Source organism: Piliocolobus tephrosceles, chromosome 2, assembly GCF_002776525.5.
Source record: "Piliocolobus tephrosceles isolate RC106 chromosome 2, ASM277652v3, whole genome shotgun sequence".
Lineage (NCBI taxonomy): Eukaryota > Metazoa > Chordata > Mammalia > Primates > Cercopithecidae > Piliocolobus > Piliocolobus tephrosceles.
The window spans coordinates 60,474,884-60,493,587 of NC_045435.1; the positions used below are offsets into that span (position 1 = coordinate 60,474,884).

General features: G+C 36.0%; 1 pseudogene; it reads left to right on the top strand.

The window, feature by feature from the left end:
- Positions 1-759: 759 nt before the first annotated feature.
- Positions 760-18,704, top strand: part of LOC111531055 — a 41,793-nt pseudogene continuing 23,848 nt past the window's right edge.

The following is an 18,704-nucleotide window of genomic DNA, read 5'->3' on the forward strand; positions in this document are numbered from 1 at the left end:
AAAAAAAAATCAAAATGAGTCGCTCATCAATGAGTGAACCCTTGTTTATGATACTTCAAAGGCACAAACATTAATCTAAGGCACACTTCTCTTCGTGCACATATTAAATTGTGAAATCAGCTGTCTTTTAGTTGTAAGTAGTTCAGTGACAGTTCAAATCATAATGGCTTTAAAATAAAATATTCTCAATTAAACACTGTGTGGTCCCTCTTTTCCCAGCTTACGCTGAACTCCTGAACAAATTTTAAATTTTTTGTTTCATAAGCTCTTTGAAAGTTGGGATGTGGCCCTTCTAAGTAAACAGCAATAACCATTTACAGAGTGCCTGACTTAAACCAGGCAGTGCATAGAAGTGTAGAATCCATTCATGTGTTATCTCGTACATTCATCACAACTGATGTATAAGTTAACCAGTTTTTGTTGAGCCCAGTTTATGTGCTACTCCAGATTTGGTGAGTCTACCTGCTCCTGAACCTCAGCTGTTTCCCAACGAAAATTTTAGGATATGCCCTCATATGCCACATCTGTTAAAACAATCTCCTAAAACACCAAGGGCTAGATTTGGACACATATTCAATTTCATCTGCCATTATCCATCTCCACTCTACCCACCAAAGACTGCCTTTTTGTTCCACTTTTGAATTCAGATGAAACATGTTTCTCCTTAGCATGGTGTTTGGTTTTACCTCTCAACAAAGATTTAGCACACAAGCTCTACCCTAGGCTTTCTTATAGATAATCTGATCTAAGACAATTAAGATGATGATGATGATGATGATGATGATGATCAGCCAAGGTGAGTATGATTGGAACAATTAAACCTGAGTTTATACAAGGAACGAAGGGCTTATTTAAAATTTAAATCCTGCTCAGTTGTATGTCTGATACTTTCCTAGTACATCACAGATATTTCAGGAAGCATGCGTGGATTTAGTGATTGTTATGGGTTGATCTGTGTTTCCTTAAAAAGATATGCTGAAGTCCTAACCCCAGTAAGATAGAATGCGAACTTATTTGGAAATGAGATATTTGCAGACATGATTAGTTAAGATGCTGTCACGATGGAGTAGTGTGGGCTAATCCAATGATTGGTGTCCTTATAAGAGGAAATGAGGCACAAAAAGAAACACATGGAGAAGACCACATGATGACAGAGGCAGAGATTGGAGTGATGTAACTGCAAGATCAAGAACACCAATGATTGACAGCAGTTACCAGAAATTAGGAAGAGTCAAGGAGTGATTCTCCTCTAGAGGTTTCAGAGGAAAGGTAGCCCTTCAGTCACCGTGATTCTGGATCTCACAGCCTCAAGAACTGTAAGAATAAATTTCTGTTGTTATAAGAAACACCTAGTTTGTGACACTTTGTTACAGCAGCCCTAGAAAACTAACATAGTTATTCTTGGCAAATGTCAGGGGATTTGCTCCTGGATATATCAGCTCAGATTCAGTCTTGAGTTCATTTAAAATTTATATATCTTTTCTTTATTAAGATGAAAGTAATATACCCTCACTAAGAAAATTATGCAGTAAAGTATAATGATAAAAATAAAAAATTCATAAATTATATAACTCAGAACTAATTGCTCTTCTATCATTTAAAAATATTATTCTAACTTTTCATTATGGAAATTTTCAAGCATATATAATATTAGAATATTATATTAAAACACCTTATACTCTCCACTCAATTTGGACAGTTGCCAAAATATGTCCAATCTTCATTCATCCACACCACCACCCATTATTCTCCCACTAAACTGAGATATTTTAAGTCAAATCTGAGACATTACTTATTTGTATGCATAAACAATTCAGTTCATATCTAAAAATAATGGTCTGTTTTATAGTCTGGCTATAATACTATAATCACACCTAATGCATTAGAAAATTTTTTTATATCATGTAGTCAATGTTCAGTTTTCTCTAATTCTTTTTAAGAAGTGTTTTACTATTTTGAGTTTTCAAATGTCTATTAAAGAAAAATACCCACTACATATAATTTGTTTGACATACCTTTTTTATTTTTTTATTATTATTATACTTTAAGTTCTAGGGTACATGTGCATAACGTGCAGATTTGTTACATATGTATACTTGTGCCATGTTGGTGTGCTGCACAGTCTCTTTTTCTCTTGGTTCTTCTTTTACTCTTGATTGTTTTTCTTGCCATTAATTTGTTAAATAAATCAGTCATTTGTCCTAAAGAATTTCTCACATTCTGAATTTTGCTGATTGATTGAATGTGAGGATTTTTTTGTTTCTTTGTTTCTTTGTTTGTTTTAATGCTGCTCTCTCCTTTGTGTGTCTTGCAAACTGATAAGTAGATTTTAAGGTTTGATCAGGTTAAGGTTCAATATTTTGGCATGGGTAATTTACAGATGTAAGCTATGCTTAATGATTCCTATTGTACGTATCAGTAGGTAGGTCTTTTCAGATTTCTGTGTAGGGTGTGTGTGTGTGTGTGTGTGTGTGTGCATGTGCATGCACATATGTGTATTCCTAAGGTTAAAAGATGTTGACAATGTGACCTATCCATTTAAAGCTTTCCAAAACTTCAATCTTACTACTATTTCTAATGTTCACATTTTCTGTCTTTTCTGGGATGGGATTACGCTCTTAAAAATGACTGTAATTTCCTTTGATCTAATCACAGTTATAATGGCTTTGCTGCTTTTTTTCATTGCAACCTCTGCCTCCAGGGTTCAAGCAATTCTCCTGCATCAGCCTCCCGAGTAGCTGGGATTACAGGTGAGCCACCACACCTGGCTAATTTTTGTGTTTTGAATAGAGATGGGATTTTACTATGTTGGCCAGGCTATTCTCAAACTGCTGACCTCAGGTGATCCACCTGCCGGGGCCTCCCAAAGTGTTAGTATTACACGTGTTAGCCACCATGTCCAGGCGGCTTTGCTGCTTTTGGTTTTTTAAAGAAATTTCAGGCTCTTTTTATAGGATATTATTTCCTCCCAAACCTGGAATCAACCATCTGTCTAAGCTATCTGGTTTCCTTTTTACTACGGAAAGGCATTTAGAGACCATAATCTGTATGCTGGGGCTATTCAGTAATATTGGGATAGTCATCGTTTCTAGAATTTCAGTGGACAGATATAGAAAATACTGTGTTAAGATAAGAATCATGAGTTCATTTTGGTCATTTCTATTCAAATGTTGAATTATAAGATTTTTGCTTAACTTCATTGACTTTATATTTTTTTTTTTTTGCTATCTTCTCTAATGACATAAAAAGTATTCAGTTGCTTTATCCAAAAATATGTGGATAATAATTCAAAAATAACAAATCAATATTGTAAAAATATTGAAACATACAAATTTTAATATTGTGGGCATATCTCATTGTCATTAAGATATATTTCACAAAACTGTACAAATTACTAAAATTCAAAGTATCCTAAAATAATTCTTTGTACCAGTAAGCTACTGACTTATACACAGATTCTTCTGTTTCAGTTTTCTTGGAGTTTAAGGGTTTGTTTCCCCCACATTATGAGATTAATAGAAAACTTTTGCCTGTTTGTCTGGGTAGAGTGGTGCCTCATGCCTGTAATCCCAGCACTCTGAGAGTCTGAGGAAGGTGGATCACTTGAGGTTAGGAGTTCGAGACAGCCTGGCCAATATGGTGAAACCTTGTCTCTACTAAAAATACAAAAATTAACTGTGTATGGTAGCATGCACCTGGAATCCCAGCTACTTGGGAAGGTGAAGCAGGAGAATCAGTTGAACCTGGGGAGTTGGAGGCTGCAGTGAGCCCAGACCACACCACTGCACTCCAGCCTGGGTGACACAGCAAGACTCCATCTCAAAACAAAACAAAACAAAACAAAAACTTTTGCTTGTTTCCAAATTTGAAAATAAATAATCAATGCTGTTTCTTCTAGTTTCTTCCTTTCTCTCTTCCTCCTCTAGGTAACCATCATTATTAGTCTTAATTTTACCTTTCCAGGCATTTTTTAAGTTTAAAGGTATCTTACCATACATACTGCTCTGCCTCTTTGTGGAAGTCTATTTGGTTGTCCATCACATAGATTTAACCATGATTTTGTTTTATTTGCCCCATATTAATTAATATTGATTCTTTTCTAACTATTTTAGGAATGTTATGATAAACTATCTTTACTTAAGTCTTTACATGTCCTCTCATTATTTTTGTAGTATAAATTCTCAGGAGTACAATTTATAATTTGAGCATGAATATTTTAAGCTTGGTCCCATATGTGACAAGTTGCTTTGCCCAGATTTGGCATTAAAGAGCATTTTCTACCACACCATTTGAAGTCCCAATTGGTCTGCATTGACAATCTCACATGAATATGAAAGCCATTATGGTGTAGTCCATTTCTGTAACATTTCTTTCTTCAGTGAATTTCATCAAGTTAACAGGTAATGAAATTTTGTATGAAATTTCAAATTATTCAAATCAATACGATAATGCAAAACCTTTAAAATATAAATTCATAAAATGTCTGCCTCATGCCTTGGCATTGTCAGAATTATGTGAAAGTTATATTTCTGATTTCCTCATTCTTTTCATTCTCCAAGCACAAAGTATTTATGGGAGAGAGGTCATGATGTTCATATCCGCTTCCTTCCCACTTTGAAATCTTACTCAGATCTGACTTTTCCAATTTACGTCTATTAGTTCTCATAATTCCTTCCCAACAAACTTTACGTATCTTGTGTCAATTCCCTCCGGACGTTCACAAATGAGAAGAAACTGATTTGATAAATTGATAAGAAACATAAAATCAGTCAACTGTGTCATGTGGCTCGATGAAAGTTAATGTGATAGTGTCATAGTTATAAAAGCAGATATCTACATTGTGTTTGGTTACACTGCATTTGGAGTATGTATTAAAGAAATAACTATTGAGTACTAATTAGATACTACATACTACACTGCAGTCCTAAGATTACAGTAATAAATTACATAGATTTGTCTCTCACTCTGATAAAGCAACTTAACGGTGATACAGATAAATACCTAACAGCAATATGTGCATGGTTTTGTTTTGGGTGGCAAGCATTAAGAAGAACATTGGCTAACACTGAAAAACATACGCAAAGAAGTGACCAGGGTAATGAGGGCAATTCATCTGATTCTTATACGAAAAATGTAAGAGAATGGGATATTTAGCCCAGGAAGTGTAGGGGAAATAGGATAGTCCTTTGAAGCTATAAATTCTTGTAACATTCTTGAACTGGAAAATTATGCCACAGAATGGAAGTTAATCACTGGCTACTATTATGTTTCTAGCAGTATACTTTTTTCCAAGCATATGTAAGAAGACATACGGGTATTCCTCACATTGCACGATACCCTGCTAACGGAAAGTATTGTGTATCAGAACATGTGGGGATTGGGTAAATTAAGAACTAGGTTCCCGCTCCCCGCCCTCCAAACACACAGATTTGTGTTAATGTGATCTGTGCTAAGTAAAGATTGGCTGTACTCCAAGTCAAGTGAGTTTGCGGTTTTATAGTCTCAGCTCATATCCTCTTCCTCGGAGAGGTTTTAGAGCTTCCAGTGGCACTCCAGAGCATTTGTGAGACCTTAGACTTTCTTAGAGCAAAATTTGAAAACTAAAATGAGAACTTGAGGAGGAAAAATACCTGTCTGTTTTTACTACTATTGTTTGCCCATCCCTTAGCAAGAAACTCAGGAAATAATCAGATTAAAGCTTTATACCAATCTGTGAAATGAACAAATACATGAGCCAACCCCTCTTCTGGTTAGATGTCTAGGTTTCAGCCTGTTAACGTCTCCTATGCTAACTCCCTCAATGCGTGTCACATTCAGCAATAATGATTTCTGAATGTTGTGGTTTACTGTTTGCCTCTATTCTCTCATGTGTAAATTCCACATGAACAGTGATTGTGCTTAATTCGATCTTTACTTTATCCAAAATGCCTATAAATAGGTGCTCACTGCATGTTGTTGGTTGGATGAATTAAAGAACACGAGCAAGCAAGGAAAGAAGGAAGAAAGGAAGAGACAATGAGAAGGAAAGAGTAAGGAAGGAAGTGAGGAAGAAATGAATTAATTACTCTGCATACCTGGTGATTGTCTCTAACTTTCAGATTTTATAAATCTAAAGCTGTAGTAACAGGTACAAAAATGTTACTGGGTGCAACTATTGACTTTGACATCTACCACCACTGCTAGTACTGCCTGTTAACATTTACTGAGATTAGTTTGCCCTATGCCCTATGTTAAACTCTTTACAAGTTTCACCTTGTTTAATCTTTAAAAGTCCTCAATGAAATAATAACTTTTTATGATCCCTATTTAATGGTTCAGAAAGCACCTGGGTAATGTGCTTCCAATACACTGGTAACTGCCTCCATGTTTTGACAACTCTGTAGAAGCTCACAATTTCCTAAAATAAAAAAAAGTGGCTTCTTTTTGAATCTTAGATTTCAGACACTGTTTTAGACTGGAAGAGTGGTTTAGAAGATGTATATTGCTCATTTTCAAAATCATATCATATAATCCATCCTGTCTTTGCATAAACAGACCACTCCTACATATTCCTCTAATAAGAATGCACAGAAAATGGCCCTTGCTAAAAATTATACAGCCACAAAGACATTCAGTATCTCCTTTTCATCCTGGAGTGGGTTGAGAAAGCAAGTAGTGCAAGATATTTTATTTCTTTCAACCTTTCTTGCCCAAAGGGATGAGTCAAATTCAGTGAAATACAACAAAGTGTTTTGAGATCTGAGAAGCAAATTATACAAATTCAAAGCATTTCATACAAGTTAAAGGTGGTTTTATGCCCTATACCCTTTAAAAGAGTACTAGTGTTCCCCCTTTTATAGGTTTGTACTTTGAAACAGTAGAGAAATTAAAAAGTGATCATTTAATCTTTTCTGCTTTGGAGGACACTGGCAAAGATTTGGGGAATAATAATAGGATGCCTTCCAATCTGAACTCTTAAGTTATGTGCCCCCTGTGGATTTCCTAAAATAAGACTAAGGCTACTGAAAAGAATACTGCTTTCTAAATGAAGCCAATACTTCTTGACAACTCTTCATTAACAAAATCCACAACTTAGGGCACCTACTGAGCAGAGTGCGCAATGTAATGACAATTTGACAGGTTACTAAAAATCTGTATACCTGCATCAGTTATCTTTGCCAGGGTTAACTGCATTTAAAATAAATATCTATATTTTGCTGATACTCCCCAAGAGGGAAAGTAATAAATAGCCTTATCTTTGGTTCTTCTATTTCTGCTGCATTAATCTTGGAGTTTAGTATTACTGCAATCATTCATTTATAGTAAAGGCAGTTCTGAAATCTTTGGGGACTCTTTTTCAAATTTTCTCTTAAGATGTGGGGGTACCAATTGTAGCATCTGTGTTCTGGTACAAAGTGTGTTTTACATAAGTGTAAAATATGTCTCATCTCCAGAGTAATTCAAGAGTCTATTGAATATAAGAGCCTTCACCATCACAGCAATCACATTTAAGGAGATTAGAAGGAAGCAAAAGACTTGCAACCACAAAGACTAACTGCTCAGTGCTTGCTTTCCTCTTTTCTTTTAACCCCTTTGTGTTACATTATTGAACAGGCCTCTTGGCTTCAAATGATTCATCCTTATCACTGGTGCGCCCATCACTTGCCACATGCCTGCTTCTTGCAGCCCAAATCCCAAATGCACAGGCTCCATAGACATACAGTAGCCCAAAGAGTCTATCTTAGATTTAAATAAGCTTCTTGCCTTTTCCTAACTGCCTCCATGATTTTCAAATTCCACAGATACTCAAAATTCCCTAACTAAGGGCGATTTTTCACATTGTTTTCCTTGATGTTTTTCTGAACCCTAAACCTTTTAGAGGCTCCAATATAAAGTTATCTACCCTCTCTCCAGGGAAATGAAAAGCACATGTATGTGAAGTATTGTATACAATTTCCAGGATATAGTCATGGATATTTTTAATCCCATTTCTGTTTATCTTACTAGGAGTTTGCTCAAAAAAAGGTGAAATGGAATTTAGCATGTCTGTGGAATTTTTATTAAGAAGATACCTTCTGCCCCCTGATTTGTGAGGATATTGTATACTCCTTTCTAAAATAGACAGATCCTGAAATGTTTGAGGGGTAACACAATATGTGTTTGTTTATGTATGTGTATGTGTGGGTGTTTTGTTTTTATTCTTGTTTTCTCCTTCACCAAATCTGATGTAGGTCAGACATCATTTTCTAGCCACTACTGGTAGCATATGTGACCTCCAAGTTCATAGAATCAGAGAATGAAATTACGGTGGCAAAATCAGAGAGAAAATCATTCACCCCCAGGCCATGAATGTTGATATGAATTTTGCTCATAACCCATTGGCCAGAACTAGTCAGATGTTGCCAACAAACTTGTAAGAGGATCTAGAAAATTACAGGATGACTAAATATTTGGTTATTACCTGTACATTCTCTTTTTCTAACTCTCCTCTCCCTTTTATTAGAAGGATACTGTAAGAAATTCATTGATACTCACTGTAGCAAAGTATCTCTGACACAGTGATTGATGTATGAGAGATCAATCACCCTCTCCCTCTCTCTTTTTTTTTTTTTTTTCTCTCTCTCTCTCCTTCTTGGTCTGTCTGTCTCTCTCTCTCTCTATCTCTCTCTCAGAGAGACCAAGGCCATACTAACATTCAGAGTTTAGGTAGGGAGTTTGTTTTTCTTCAAAATAATAAAATCCAAATATAATATTTTGCTGATTAAGAAGACACTCTCAAAAGAATGCTTTGATTGCTTTGATTTCTTAGAATGTTCACCTCAGCGAGTTAAAGTATTTGAGTTAGTCATATAGACTCCCCCCTACTTTGCCTGGATTTTAAAATAAAATAATATATTGAGAAATAAACCCTTCCTCACTCTCTGTCTCTCTCTCTCTCTCACACACACACACACACACACAAACACAATGCTGAGGTAATAATGTAGGCTAACAAAGCCAGTAGAAATTTAACTCTTCATTGACAGGAAACGTTTAGAAAGACATTATCATAGTTTTGAAATTTGACATAGATTGATGGCTGATAGGGTTGACCTTACATTTATACTATTTATCTGATACTTCAAGCCCTCTGGCTTCTCACAGAGGGATAGATGATAGCCTGCATATTTGAGCCACATTCCAGGAGGAATCATTGAGACTCCATGATCTGTAAGACACATCTATGCTGAGTAGAAGTATGTCAGGTCCTCTGAGAATCTTTGACCACTGTGGTTAGGAGAAAAGAAAGGAAGAAATTATAGAAGCTTCATGATTGATTGTTACTCTTTTTGTCTTATCCTTTTTAGTATCATATTCAATATGCTTGTTGTTTTTCATGAGTACCTGGTAGTAAATACACCTTAATTTAATTTTATTGTATAGGTATGCTTAAGGTAACTGAAATAGGTCATCAATTAATAGAGTCAATTCATGCAAACACTGTGACACTTTCTGAAGCCTACACATCAATGCCAATCAATTATTAACTGTCTTCTGATTTCACAGTATTTTCCTCTTGACTGAATCACATAACAACCTGTATGTCCTTTATTTATTTATTCCCTTAACAAATATTTACAAAGCCCCTACTCTGTGCCTACAACTTCTTCAAGCAGGGAAGAAAGTGTTAAAGAGATTAGTTGTCTATTTTCCCTGAGGGAATGAGGAAAAGGAGTGTGGAAACAGGATGTAAGAAGTCTCAGAATACAATTTACTGTGAGTTTCAGTGACAAAATAAATAGAATTCCAGAATTGTACAATTCATAACTCTATAACTCTAAGGTTGGAAGTCTAGGTATTATATTTCATGGACTACCCTGTCTCTAGGGCTCCGGATTCAATTTCTATCTGCCAATGAGATGCACTTGCATGAAATGTGTGTGTGTGTGGCAGAGAGAGAGAGAGAGAGAGAGAGAGAGAGAGAGAGCCATCTTTCTCCAGCAGTGGAGGCTGATGTGTTGGTCTCTGCAGATATGACAATGAGCACAGCAGACCTCATGTCCTTTGACCCTTTGACAGGTGTCATATTTGGGACTGAGGGACATTGTGATTTCCTTAGTGGCTGGAAATACCTAGATTGTTTTTTCTGCTCTGAAACCTATTGATACAGTGATTATTTCCTTTGCAAAATGATTCTTAATTTTTATGCTAAGATTTATTGTGGAATCTATGTATCTTGAAAAATATCAGTTCCATGGGTTTTTAATTTGTGTTATGAAGCAAGGATCTTCTTGTCGAATGACTTTGGACAAACCTGCATTATATATCTATCTACCCTTGAGAGTCCCATAAACATTATTGATAAATTTGTTCAACACACTAGTTGTGAAAGAGTCTAAAAGGTCCAGCAATAAAATAAACCCATTTACCACTGTTTTAAGAAAACATCATTTCCCACACTAGCTTAATCAAGACTACCTTTTTGGAGCACCTGCAGAACTATCCTTCAAGGACTACATTGTGACAACTGGTGTACTGTAGCATTTCTAAAAAAAGCAAATACCTGTAACAAATTATGCTTTATTTTATGAAAGAAAACCACATGGGCTTTTCCAGGATACACATACTGGAAAAAGTAATTTCTTTCTATTGTGATTACCAGGTATGTAATATCAGAACAGTATTTCTGTCAATGGATATTTACGTTTTAAATAAATGTTATAAAAATGGTAGAAGATCTCTATCTGGAAACATTGTGACTTTTTAAAAAAATAATAATCTCAGTGACAATTTGTCTGTTACATAGGTACCCGATATGATTAATTAGAGCTCTGTACTGGCCTGGGGGTGCCATAAAAATACATAATACATTAGGAGTCTTAAACAACAGTCATTTATTTTCTCACCGTTCTAAAGTCTGAAGAGTCCAATATCAAAGTCTATCAGGGTTCAGTTTCTGATGAAGGTTCTCTTGTCAGCTTGCAGGTGGGACACTTTGTCCTCACATGGTCTTTCCTCTGATCACATAGGGAAAGGGATGGGAGAAGAGAGACAGAGAAAGATCTATTTCTTCTTATGAGGCCACCAATCCTATAGGATTAGGGTCTCACCTTTATGACCTAATTTATCTTAATTCATGCCTAACGACCTTAATTCCAAATACAGTCACATTGGGGGTTAGAGCTTTAACATACGAATTTAGGAAGGACATAATTCGGTCCACAGCAAGTTAATATTTAGCAGATACTAGCTGTAGAGCCATATAAATTGTTTCCAGCCAATAGTGGTTTAAACTTCTCATTGCCCATGTTATATCCATCATTAAATATTTTTACTATTATCATTCATTATAATTGAGATAATGAAATTATTGTGCTTCCTTTCTTGAAGTAGAACTTGACAGGAATACAAGAACTTAAAGTTGTTCCTAGACATTTTCTAGTGGATTACCAAATTTGTGCAATTAAACTTGCATAGGGAGATTGGCCTCAATTTTTAGAAAGTAGAGAATTCTCTTTGCTTCAGTCCCATGTTTGTAAAGCTAGCCTAAAGTGAGCCTTTCACATATTCATGCCATCAATACTCTTTATTGAGCTCTTTCTATGTGGCAACCAGTAGGCTCCAGTTATACAATGGTAGGTAAAACAGACCAAGAGCCTTCTCTTAGCAGGCTTCCTGTCTAATGGAGGAGAGAGATCTGACCAAATTACCATACAAACATGCCCTTAACACTATAATGAATATTATGGAAAAAATAGAGCCCTACCATTGTTTCAAGAAAAAGTTGTAGTAAAGGGAGGCGAATGCTGCCAAGAGGCCACATAAGCTGGGAGTAACCTAAGAGGAATCAGTGGGAATCTGAAGAGAGATGTTCTAAGGGTGGCATGGGTGTGAGGCCAAGTTACAGTAGGGTAAGATGTGAATGAAACGTGACCAAATAGGAACAGTAAATTGATGCCCCCCTCCATTTTTTAAGAGTTTAGCCATTGAGTGGGAAAAGGTAAAATTAGAATCTTTTCTGGAAATTCCATCATATTATGCCAGAGGTTCTACAGGCAGGTGGAGTTTCCGTGGGAAAGCAGCCCCCACATCTTTCATAAAACCAGTCAAGAAAAGGTGCCCAAACACCCCTTGTAATTCTCAAGAAACTGAGCTAATAAAGCACCTCTCAACATCTCTAGAATCCAAACCAACGAATCTCCTTACATCTGAGAATTTGTCTGGTTGAGGCAAACTTTTAGATATTAAACAAAGGAGAAGAAGAAAATGAAGAAAAACAAACACTACGATTTTTCCATAGAGCAGTAGAGTTACTCCTCTTCACCTAAATAAAATCTTTAAGAAATGCAAAACATTTTTTAATCTGTATTTGACCAATTTAACAATCAGTCATTTCTGATGTGATGCTTTAGAAATATCTGAGACTCCTTTCTCTCTAAGAAGTGGCATCTAGTACACCTCATTCTCCTTCTGTCACTAAGCATATTGCCAGTTTACTATGTGGGTAATAAAATAGGAGATTATGATAATGTTACATGACTCAAATTTGTCTATTGTCTTCAGATCTTGCACCTGTATTATAAACAATGCCTTTTTTTCTTTGCCAGCTGAATCCCCAAGTTTTGATGCCACAGATGGGCGATATACCTGGTACCAGGCATCTAGAAAGTGCACGTTGGAGACATCATCAAATAATAAATATCAACCATCATTTCTTCAGGTGCCTGCTGTCAAGAGTACCTACTTCCCACCTTCCTCTTCATTTTCAGTACTTCTAGTTCCCTTCAAGCTGGAGAACCAGTTAAGTGATGATGTTATGACCATGTCTAAGAGAGAAGCCAACAGACTTAGTAAGCGAGTAGAGGTGAGAATCTCCCCAAGTAAAGTACATGATGCAAAGCTCCTCCATTAAGAAAATTCAGAGTTAATGTTTGCTTGTCTATTGGAGGTCAAGTGAGTTCACAATTTTGGAAGTTGCTGAAGACATGATTCCCAGATAAGAGAATTACAAATATGACCTCCAGCATTTCTAAAACTCCCAGTTTTCTTATCACTGTCTTTTTGCAGCAATTAATTATTTTCTCTTCAAAATATAGGGCCAAACCACCAGTTTATCTTAAGAATAAATTACACATCTTACTTAGGTCTCAAAAGAATCCTATTCTGTATTTCGTGTATCACAATGAGTTCAGCTATTAATCCAGTTAATATGATTTCTGTACTAAACTTTGATGCCATCCAAATTTGTCCACCTCCATTATTGTTCCCTCAGTCAGCATACTCATATCTCTGCCTCAAATAGCTATCACCACCTGGAACCCTTTATTCCCCTCTTACTCACCTGTTCCTCCTCCCCACAACATCTGGAGTGAGTGATCTTCACAAAGAACAAACGTTGTTTTGCTTAAATCCTTCAATGTGTCCTTCACACCTTGCAGGATAAAGCCTAAACTTTTCACAGCAAAAGAAGGCCCTTTAGGATAGGCCCTTACCTACCTTTCCAGTCTCATCTCTCCCCAGCTCTCTTTCGACTGTCTTAACTCAAACCTTAGAAAGCTACTCAGGATTCCTGGGTGAGGTTGTCACTCTTATCTCTGGGTCTTTGCAGCCTGAAATGCTGGGAACTTCCCCCCTTGCCCAGTTAATGCTTATTCTTTCTTTGACTTACAAGTCACCTCTTTCTGGGATCATCTCTTACCAACACTTTGACAAAATAGGTTGGAGGACTCTCTTATATACTTCTACAGCTACCTATACTTAACTGTAGCATAACCTGTTTCACAGGTGGTAGTTTTTCCTGATTTCTTATCTTCTTTATTAGATGCAATGTTCCTGGAGTTCATATATCTTGCTGACTTTGATATTCCTTCTACCAAACACAGTGTTTTAGTAAATAGCAGATAGTTTATATATGTGCGTATGTGTGTATATACATACACTTACTATATATACACACATATATACAGCATATATATAGTTTATATTTATATGAATATTATATAAATATTTTATATGTCTATATGTATATATTATATACAGTTTATATATACACACATATAATATATACATATGTGTATAACTATATATAGCTTATATATGTGTATATATGATTGTATATAACATATTAATTATATGTAAATAATATACCTAAAAGAAGCGCTATAGTTTGTAGATGGGTTGTCTCCATCAAATCTCATGTTAAAATTTGATCCCAGTGTTGGAGGTGGGGCCCAATGGGAGGTGTTTGGATCACAGGTGAGTTCCTCAGGAAGAGATTAATGCTGTTCCTATAGGGTGGGTGAGCTCTTACTCTGTTAGTTCCCATGAGAGCTGATTGTTAAAAAGAGCCTGGCACCTCCCTCCCTTCTTTCTTGCTCCCTCTTTGGCCATGTAATCTCTGCACTTGCCAACCCCCCTTCACCTTCTGCCATGAGTGGAAGCAAACTGAGACCCTCACCAGAAGCTGAGCAGAATGCCAGTGCCATGTTTCTTGTTCAGCCTGAAGAATTGTGAGCCAAATTTTCTTGGTAAACTACCAAGCCTCAGGTATTGCCTTATAGTAACAACAAATGGGCTATGACAATAAGTGAATAAAATTATTAGAAAAAATGTTTATTTTGCCTCTAATAATATTTCTGCCTGTATCATTTTACCCAATATCATATTAAAGATAGTAAAACTTATGTGTTCAAAATGTGCATTAAAATAAATACTTCTCTTTACCTTCTATATCTAAATATTCAACTCTTAGGTGAGAAGGACAAAGTTTGTTTCATTTCTACTTTTACAGCATCTTAAACAATTGTAATTTCTTTCGATGATGATCATAGTTGTGGCAGTGGGGGTGGTGATGAAGACAGTTGTGTGCTAATGATCCAATATTAAGTTTAGTATTTTCAGAGAACTGAATTGCACTTCCTTTATTTTATAAGCCCTGGATGACTTAGAGGCGTTCATCATATCTGCGGACCAAACCCTGTGCAGCTATGGGTTCCTTTATTTTATATACCTGTGCTCAGAAAGACAAAACATCCCCAATGTGACTTTGACTCAAGCCTTTTTGTTTTTTCTTGAAAAATTTACTGTTTTTCCTAGAGATAGTATACAAAGAGCTCTTTCCTCCAAGAATACATCCTAATTAGGATGTTTTCAAATTAAAGGAACAAACTACATTTTGCTTTCTAACACCTCCTGAATATTTTACAATTTACATTAATTAGAGAAACTAGGTGGTGTTCTAACAGGTACATTAATCTGACTCTTCCTTGGAGTGAATCAAGTAATTAAGATTAAGGCTATTGTCAAAATGGGGAAGGAAGTCTTCCCCATGCTGAATTACGTCTCTGTTTGTGATTAACCTTCTTCCCAACAGGTTTTTCTAAAACAAAGAAAATGGGTCTCTGAATAAGAGTGTTTTTCTATCCTCTACTGATTTGGAGCCTCTGTTGGCACAAGTATTATACAGTGTTATCTGTTGTTCAGAGTTGGAGAGAAAAAAAGTGACAATCCTATTAACAAGAAAGGGTAACTCAAAGCTTCTTCTATTGGAAAGTTCATATTAAGCAATTCCAGGCATGCAATCACTTTTAAATTAATTCACAAAGGCAGCCCTAGTGTATTATACTTGCTATTATAGTCTTTCTGTGTCTATTACTGAATACATGTGACCACCACTTTTTGCTTCTTCATTTTACCCAGAAGGAAATTCAGTGCAACTTTAATTTCAACTAAAACTTTAAAAAGTCCCCTAAATTTTAAACACCAGTTGTTGAAAACTAGAACAATCGTCTACACTTTAACCAGTGCCATATCAGAGGCAGATGGACATATTGGTTAAGATTTCAGGCTTTGGAGTAGATGGTTGGATTACACTACAAGCTCTGTTATTAACCATGGAATGTTGATTAATCTCTTAGGGTGTTTAGTTCCTCTTCTAGGAAAAGAATGACAATAATAAATACTACTTACTTGATAGGGCCCTTGCAAGAAATGAGATGATGAACATGAAATAATGTTGTATGTTTTGAGATTAAAAAATGAGTTAATGAAAAAAAAAAAAAGAAAGTTACAATGAAAAAAAAATGAGTTAATGAACACAGTTGTCTCACATGGAGTAACTACTCAACTTAATTTTGATATTATCATTGTTATTTGATAACATTCGTTTCCTTTATGTGTGTGCACAGAGTGGTCTGGCTCACTAAATAGACCAAATCCTATGATTAGAAACAGTGTATTATTTCTAAAATCTTTAAAGAAGTTTCATGCCAGCCTTCTGGAAATTAGTATCTACCGTTACACTTCCGCACATCAATAAATCCTGGACTGAGTGACATGTGAAGAAAGGAAGTCCTTAAGCGCCACCTGGTGGTATATTCTTGATTTTGCTTCTATCTCGGCTACCAATACTTTCACAAATCCCATACGATCATGCGGAATGAAGTCTTGGCCTATTAAGTTAATTAAGCACTACTCGGCACCATGGTGTGTATGACCTAATCTAAGAATTTTCATGATCCAAAAATGAGACCAAATTTGGAGTAACGTCTCTCGTTTAACTGTGAATTGAGTCACGGCCAAACTCTTATTAGAATGATTTTCGATTATGTGATTTCTGGGTTAGGTACTCCAAAATTAACTTACAAATTGAATGTTCACAAAAATCTAAAACACTTATCCACCGTTCATTAAAATTTAAATAAAATTTTTGCATTAATGCCAGCCAACACTCTCTCTGCCAAACTATGGATTTGACTTTCTTGCCAACATTTGTCCCAAACCAAAGCATAGCAGGGTGTGAGGCCATTAATACTGTTATTTTCTCCATCTACTTTTTTTCCCCCACAGCTTTCAAGATTCTGCATAGGTAATAGTTCTTTCCTAGTACTGCAAGCCAGCTGTGACATAGTGACAAGATGCAGCCAAGTGGATCGATAATAATAATAATCCAGCTACCACGTTGGCAGGAGTCATAAGTTGCATTGACTTTAGTGGGTAATTTGTGCACTTTGGGCAATGTGGCCACATACGTTTAGGACTAGCAGGGAAAAGATGGCTGTATATCAATTAATGCAGGTGTGGCAGCCAATTAGTGGAATTAGAATAACCTAGTTCAGAGATTCGTATTTCCAAACTCTCAAATGTTTTACAAGCACTGCCTTTGGATGTGCTGTCCTTTGAGTAGGAATTTCTCACCATAAATAGATAGCTCTCCTGTGGCCCAATTAAGTCAACTCCTTAACCTGTATTTTTTAAAATAAATGGGCTGATTTTAATTATAGCCTTTTAGCACCTACATAGGAACCCGGTTTGTTACCTTACTTAGAAAATGTATGAGTGTGTAAGAATGTGGTTTCACTAAGGTAAGTCTCATTTGGAAACTGTCCAGAGAAACTGATTATATCAACTAGCATTATGGCTCATAATCTCTCCCATCCATTCCTTCTCGCCATTCCCAAGGCTACTACCTTGGTTTAGACTCTCATTATTTCTTTGAGCTAGCTCAAGCATCCCTTAACTAGTCTAGCATCCCTTAACTAGTCTCCCAGTCTCAAATATCTATCTACTAAAATCTCTCACATGCTGTGGCCAGGACAAACTTCTTGAAACAAATTTCTCGTGTTGTCACTTCCCCACTCAAACTTCTTGTATATGCAAACATAAATGTATATGTACATACATGTGCACTTACTTGTGTACCTAGTTTTTCAATATTTGAAATATTTCATTTCAAATATTTTTATTTGTATGAATTGACCTTTTATCATCAATACATTTTACTATTGATAAAGTATAAATATGCAAACACATATATATATAAATGTATAATATTAAAAAAGTTAAATCCTTGTTCTGATATTCAAGGTCTACCATTGCTTGGTCCTATCTCTCTTTCCAGCTTGGCTATTACCACAATATTCCCTTCAAACTCTCAAATTCTCTTACTCATTGTTTCCAGACTGATACATATTAAGAGACAACATTTAGGCTTTGAAACAAGTAGACCTGGATTTAAACATTTCACCAACTATCACAATGAACTATTTTAAGAAAACCATTCACTGCCTTTGAACTTTTGTCTCCTCAATAGTAAATAAGAATAACAATACATTTTTCATAGGGTTGTTTTGAAGACTGAATGAAGTAATGTACTTAGAATAGGCTCATAGTATTCATGCTAGTTATTTCTCTCACCCCTTTTATACCTAGTAGTATTTTATCTATACATCTTTAAGGACGTGTGACATTTTCTATATGGTAGTAAAGTTTGCATAAACTATATGTTTTACAAATTCCAGGACAGAAATGGGGAAAACATTGGCACACCTATTACCACCTGTCCCTTTCCACCTTTCCATGCTTATAGCAGGAATCCTTCCACAAACTTAGTGGAACATCAAGCGCCCTGCCCCGCCGATTCTTCTTCCTTTTTTTTTTTTTTTTTTTTTTTTTTCTTTTGAGACAGGGTCTCACTCTGATGGCTCAGGCTAAAGTGCAGTGGCCCTATTTTGACTCGCTGCATCCTGCACCTCCCTGGACTCAGACGGTTCTTCCACCTCAGCCTCCTGAATAGCTGGGAGCACAGGTGCACACCACCATGCCTGGCTAATTTTTGTATTTTTAGTAGATACAGGTTTTTGTAATGTTGCCCAGGCTGGTTTTGAACTCCTGGACTCAAACAATCGTCTGCCTCAGCCTCCCAAAGTGCTGGCATTACAGGCGTGAACCATCGTGCCAGCCAAACA